Source organism: Musa acuminata, chromosome BXJ3-9 (genome assembly GCF_036884655.1).
Source record: "Musa acuminata AAA Group cultivar baxijiao chromosome BXJ3-9, Cavendish_Baxijiao_AAA, whole genome shotgun sequence".
In the NCBI taxonomy this organism is placed as follows: domain Eukaryota; kingdom Viridiplantae; phylum Streptophyta; class Magnoliopsida; order Zingiberales; family Musaceae; genus Musa; species Musa acuminata.
Window position 1 is genome coordinate 31,133,032 of NC_088357.1, and position 7,164 is coordinate 31,140,195.

Genomic DNA, 7,164 nt, shown 5'->3' on the forward strand with positions numbered 1-7,164 from the left:
ATCTTTCTTGGTTACTCTTCCATCTCTAAGGCTTTTCGCATTTTCAACAAGAGAACCTTAGTTATAGAAGAGTCTATTCATATAGAAAAATGATTTTGATGATGATTTTGGTTTTGATAATTTGAATTTAAATGAACCCCCTCCTAAAAATGGCAACTTGGAGGCATCTTCTTCCGAAATTTCCTTACCCAAGGAATGGAAGTATATAGATGCTCATCCAAAGGAGCTAATTATAGGAGATACATCAAAAGGGGTTCAAACTCATTCTTCTTTCAAGAATTTTTGTGTTAACGCCGCGTTCCTTTCTCAAATCGAACCTAAATGCATTGACGAGGCCTTAAAAGATGATTTTTGGGTCATTGCAATGCAAGAGGAATTGAACCAATTTGAGAGGAATGAGGTGTGGAAGTTTGTTCCTAGTCCTAGTGACCATTTAGTCATTGGTACTAAATGGGTCTTTAGAAACAAGCAAGACGAATGCGGTGCGGTATCGTGGTTAGAAACAAGGCTAGATTAGTGACCATAGGTTTCAACCAAGAAGAAGGTATCGACTACGAAGAAACCTTCGCTCCTGTGGCAAGATTAGAAGCCATAAGGATGCTCCTTGCTTATGCTAGTAGTAATAATTTTAAACTATTTCAAATGGATGTCAAAAGTGTCTTCTTGAATGGCTTTATTTCCGAAGAAGTATATGTCGAACAACCTCTTGGATTTGAAAACTCTCTTCTTCCTAATCATGTATTCAAATTGACTAAGGCTCTCTATGGCTTGAAACAAGCTCCTAGAGCTTGGTATAAAAGGCTTAGTTCCTTTCTTATTTTAAATAATTTTACCAAAGGCAAGGTTGATACTATATTGTTTATCAAATATTTTAAAAATAATTTTTTTATTGTGCAAATTTATGTTGATGATATTATTTTTGGTTCTTCGGATGAATCACTATATGAATCATTTGCCAAATGTATGAGTCATGAATTTGAAATGAGTTTAATGGGTGAATTAACCTTCTTTTTAGGATTACAAATCAAATAACTTAGTGATGGTATATTTCTTAACCAATCTAAATATACATTAGAATTGTTAAAACGATTTAACATGAATAATTCAAAAGTGATAAACACCCCTATGAGTACTTCAACTAAGATATGGATGAAAATAGTAAAAATTTTGATCAAAAAACATATAGGGGAATGATAGGTAGTCTACTCTACCTCACCGCGACTAGACCGGATATCATGTTTAGTAGAGGACTTTGCGCTAGATTTCAATCTAATCCCAAATTATCTCATCTTAAGAGTGTTAAAAGAATATTTAGATATCTTAAAGGAACTCCAAATTTAGGATTGTGGTATCCAAAATCTGATAAATTTGATTTAATAGCTTATGCAGATACCGATTTTGGCAGATGTAGGATAGATAGAAAAAGTACATCCGGAACATGCCAATTTTTAGGACATGCACTTGTTTCTTGGACTTCCAAGAAACAAAATTCAATTGTACTATCTACGGCGGAAGCCGAATACATTGCTGCAAGTGCATGTTGTGCATAAGTTGTTTGGATGAAAAATACATTAGAAGACTATAGAATTCACTTGAAAAACATTCCCATAAAATGTGATAATGTTAGGATCAAGAGCGCTAAGAGGGGGGGGGGGGGGGGGGGGTGAATTAGTGCAGCGGAAATCTTTCAATGATAAAACACGTTCGAACGATAAAAATGATTTCGGTGTGAAAGCCGATTCTAAGATTACTTCAACTTAAGATCAAGCGAGATGACGTTAAAATCAATCTATGAAGGTAGTTTACAGTTATGATAAAAACCAGAATATAAGCGCAAACTGAAATACGACGTTCGTACGAAAAAGCTTATTTACATCTAAATGCTGATTCGTAAATCACTTGATTAGGCGAGATGCAGCTTAAGCAAGGATATAAAGGCAGTTTGCAGTTATGATTGAAATCAAAACGTAAACGCAAACTGAAATATGATGATCGTATGAAAAAATAGATTTACATCTAAACGCTGATTCGGAAAGTGCAAAGCTTAAAACCCGATTGTATATGCGCAGAAAGCAGTAAGCTTTAGAGGAGGTTTGCAGTAAAGATAATATGCTCAAAGTAAAGGCAAACCGAGATTTAGAGTGGTTCGGTCAATCTTGACCTACTCCACTTTTGGCTTCTGCCACCGACGAGGTCACCGACGTCAACTAGAGGCCTTCCTTCAATAGGCGAAGGCCAACCACCCTTTTACAATTTCACTCCTTTTGACGGGATTATGAGACAACCCTTATAGAATTTTCTCTCCTCTCTTTACAGCTCAGAACTTGGAAGAAAAGAGGAAGAAGAACTTTTGGCCTTTACAACAATTTTGAGCTCTAAAAATCACAGAACAAGATCAAGATTTCGGTGTGTATTCTGTGTTTTTTCAGTGCTGAATGAGTGGGGTATTTATAGGCCCCAACCTAGTTCAAATTTGGAGTTCCAAACTATCAATTCCCGGAATTCCGGGATCAGGCGGTTGCACCTCCTGACTGGAGCGGTTGCACCGCCTGGTAGAGCTCAAAGACTGAGCCTCTAGGCGGTGCCACCTCCTATCAGGGGCGGTTGCACCTCCTGCCAGAGCTCGAAGACTGAGCTCAGGCGATGCAACCTCCTGACTGAGGCAGTTGCACTGCTCAGCCAATGCTCGGAGACCGAGCCTAGGCGGTGCCACCTCCTGTTAGGGGAGGTTGCACTGCCCAGTCTCGCTCGGAGACTGAGCCCAAGCGGTGCCACCGCTTGGCTGGAGCGGTTGCACCTCCCAGTCTCGCTCGGAGACTAAGCCCAGGCGGTGCAACCTCCTGGCTTGGGCGGTTCAACCGCCTAGCAGAAATCAGGGTCCGAATGGGTTGATCCATTCAGCCCAATTTAGGTTTTTCAGGGGCCCAATTGCCCCAAGATTAAGTTAATGGGATCACCTCCCATTTCCAACTTAATCATTGTGCTAACTATGATATTCCCTAAGACATTTACTACAACTTGTTCCGGTGCGTCAATCGCTTCTTCCGATGAGATTCCGGCGAACTTCCGTCGATCATCCGATGAACCCTCGGTGATGCTCCTGCGGACTTCCGGCAAACTCCTAGACTTGCGACGATCCACTTGGTGAGTTCCGACGAGCTTCTTTGGCAAGCTCATGGACTTCTCGGATTTGTTCCTGCAGAACCTCCGACGACTGTCCGAACTTCCGTCGAACTCTCGAACTCCCAACGTGATCATTGTCTTGACTCCGGCGTAACTCCTACTGCATGTCTTACTTTTATCATAGTTAATCCTACACACTTGTCTCAACATATGGATTAGATAACAAATGACAATTGACTTCATCATCAAAATCCAAGATTCAACAATCTCCCCCTTTTTGATGATGACAATCAATTGATAATGGAGTTAACCTTAACTCGCGTTGTCTATATGCCATACTTGAGATAAGTCTTTCTTGAATTCAAAACCTTTGAATTCAAGAGACATATTGATAAGTTAAAATCATTTAAACTTATCAATACTCCCATCATGATTCCCATCATGATGTATCTCTCTAAAGATGATGTCAAGGCTTGACATTCATTTTCAAATTTTACATTACAAGTTTGAATGATGGTAATAGTAGCAATTTATCATATTGTAAGATATCAACATGTAAATCTGCGAAGTAAGATTTTGATATCATTACATGATGCACACATTTCAAATGTTTTAGCAATTATTGCATTTCATCACATGGTAAGATATCAATACATAAAATTATGATGCAAGTTTTTTGTTTGATATCTTGACCTGATACAAACAAGGCATAATGCAAATTATAGCAATCATAGCATCTCTTGGTGATGCGAGCATGGCATTAATACTCATATATTTCTCCCCCTTTGTCATCAACAAAAAGCATGGTAATTGTGATACCAGGAGAACAATATAAGCAAATTTTAAGCACAAGTATAATAATTGTTCATGCCTTTACTCGGTTCATGTTATTTTTCAATAGTAAGTGATAGGAAATCAATTATACAAGCATGATATGTAGATCACTTTGAATACTTCTTCCTTTATTTGTTATAATCTTTTTTTTTTTTGTAGGAAGGAGGAAGGCCATTTGTGATACCAGCTATTTGTGAGTTTACACTGAGTGAAGTTAAAACCAATGAGAGATTAAATCATACTTCAGGTATCAAGATATGTATGTAAAGCAAATCTTTGCAAGTGAAAAAAAAAAAAAAAACACTATCATTCATATTTCAAGATGGAATTCATAAGCAGGAATCATTTCATCAAATCCATTTCAGAAAAATATTTTTCACATATAAGTGTATGAGAAAACCTGATTTTTAGGATACCAATTGTTAAGCAAATCCAAACATGAAATGAACACTTTCATGCATTCGGACAAGACTATGCTACAGATTTTCAAATACAATCATGAAGACAAAACATGCTTGTTGTTATGGAAATTTTTGTATTCAGCACATAATTTCCAACATGTTATTTTGGCAATCAAGTGATTTGATCATTCAATTAAGTCCAAAAGATAATTGTAACTAGTTTATGTACTCGAACACATCAACATTCCTAATTCTCTTCTTATGAAATCAAATTGTTCTTCACTTAGAGGTTTTGTAAAAATATCAGCTAGTTGATGTTTAATATAACATGACGCATCAACTGCATTGGTATATCATTTTCACAAATCATATTTATCATGAAAATCAAGACACAAGGTTTTCAAAAAAAACATTTAGTTTCGATGTAAAATCCGATAGTGAGTAACAAGATTAAACAATGAGTGATGTTTGTAACTCTGCTCACAAATAAATACATCAGGTAACCAGATCAAGGATCAAGGCACAAGGCATTGTGATCATAGTGAGTAACATAAAGAGTTTACAATACACATACAAGCTCATTTAGGAGGTGAAAAATTAAAATGCCTAAATAAAGAGTCAAATTATCGATGAATTTGCTGTAGCTCAAATAGGATTTGATCTTGTCGATGTTCAAGCCGTTCTTGTCTTTGTTCAAATCGGTCCATCCGAATCCCAATATCTTCGACAGATGATGTATGAGCTGGCTCAAATGAATGTGTTTCCTCAAAGGGACAGATCGGAGGAGATTGAGTACCCCTAAAGACTGATGTTTATGGTTCTAGTTCAGGTTGAGGGGGATCGGTTCTTCTAGGCATTCTAACCCAGTTACCGTTTCTATAAACACATCTTAATCGGTGAAGTAGATTTTTATTTATTATGCTAAACCTATCTACTTTTATTACTTCTTCTTCCGGTGATATTAGAATATCATAGGCTTTCAGTAATCTAGTGATATACCACCATATGGAAGCATCATGTTTTTCTTAGATAGTTCTAACATGTTTTGCTGGATAAGATAACCAAGACAGATATCATGTCCTTTCATGATCAAATATATAGTTACTAATTCTAATTGGCTTACTTCATCATGATGGTATTGTTTAGGCAGAATGATGCTAGTTAGGATATGATGAAGTACCTTAGTGTTTAGTGGCAGTAGATGTTCACAACTTTTAGGAACAAATGTTAAGTTGGGATTGGCGAAAATAGTTCCTAAGGCTTCAACATATGTTGTCCCAACAGTTTCATCATCCCATGATCCTCTAAAGTAAAGTCCTCTACTTTTTATGGGAATGCCTATCATGTCGCAAATGAATTTATCTGTAATGGAGATGTGTTGTCCTAAGAGATAGGTAGACATTTTTTCTTCTTCATCTACTTGTATGTTATTTTAAAACAATCTAACAAGTCTTGGATAGATGGGCTCATTAATTTGTAAAATAGGGAGTAGATCTAAGTTTGTAAACCATTGGATTGTCTCTAAGTCTCTTAGTTCATTTAAATCAACATGTTTTCCCTTATTGACACTCCTAAGTTCGAAAGAGGAAAACTTTTCAGCATGATAATTTGAATCAAAAAGGGTAAGATCAAAATCTTCCACTAATCTCCTCTTCCCTTTGTCCCTTGAGGATCTTCTAGACCCCATAACTACTGCTGTTTAGGAGGATAATAATGAGCAAGAGTAAATGAATCAAAAACAGAATTTAAGGGCTTCTTAGAGAATACCTTAGTGAGATCTTCAAGAGGGGAAAAGATTGTTGATCTTTTGCTTCGAAATGAGGAGTATTTGGTATGCTATGAGGGGAGAAATGGAGGTGGAGAAGCTTTGGAAGAGTAAAGAGGGGAAAGGAGTGAGTTGGGGTCGGTTCCACCACCGGCCCTCGCTCGGGTTAAAAAGGGTAGAGTTACGGGCGGTTGCACCTCTGGCTGGGGCGGTGCAACCGCTTGCAAACGTGACAGCCGGAGGTGCTACCTCTAGCTGGGGCGGTGCCACCGCCTGCAGGCGGTGAGCACTTGTTCTGACAGTAGTGTGATCTGATTTGAGAGTTTTTGTCTTGAGAAGAATTTTCATTCAGAGCAATCAACTTTACTTACGTAATTATGAAAGAGTTTTCATTTTAAGATAAGAACTTTTGCACGATTAAGATAGATCTTTTGACGTGCATACTCTCAATGTCGTACACATATTTGTGACAGTTTATTCAAGTTGGTAAGCTTTGCAAGTTCATAACAAACTTAGTCAGTTCATGATAAAGAGTTGGATTCGAAAGTTATGAACGGATGAAATCGATGGGTTCGAAAATCCAGAGGATTTGTGAATTGAGAATCATGGGTTTCCAATTCTGAGAAATCAAATAGGATTGTATCTAAATCGCATTTGTGATTTTAAATTTCTAATCTTCATCTGTTATTTAGGCTAGAGAGCATCGCGAGTTCTTTTTGGATCTCGGGTCATAAATATCGAGAATCCAAGGAGTAGGATATTATTTCTTGATCTCATCTTATAATTTTTTATGTCTTTACAGGAAAGGATAATTTTTAGGTACCCATTTGCTTTTGGGTGCCTCAAAAATAGATCTACATTGTTTATCATGTTGCATAGAATTTATTATGGTTCCTTTAGGAACCCAAATTAATTTGTTTGGACTAATTTTCTTGAATGGACAATAATGCGTTCTGTGTCCAAGTTTGTAACAAAAGTTGTATTTGCTTTGGTGTCGAACATGTAAGATGGGGCCTTTTATGAAGGTGGTTGGATTTTGGT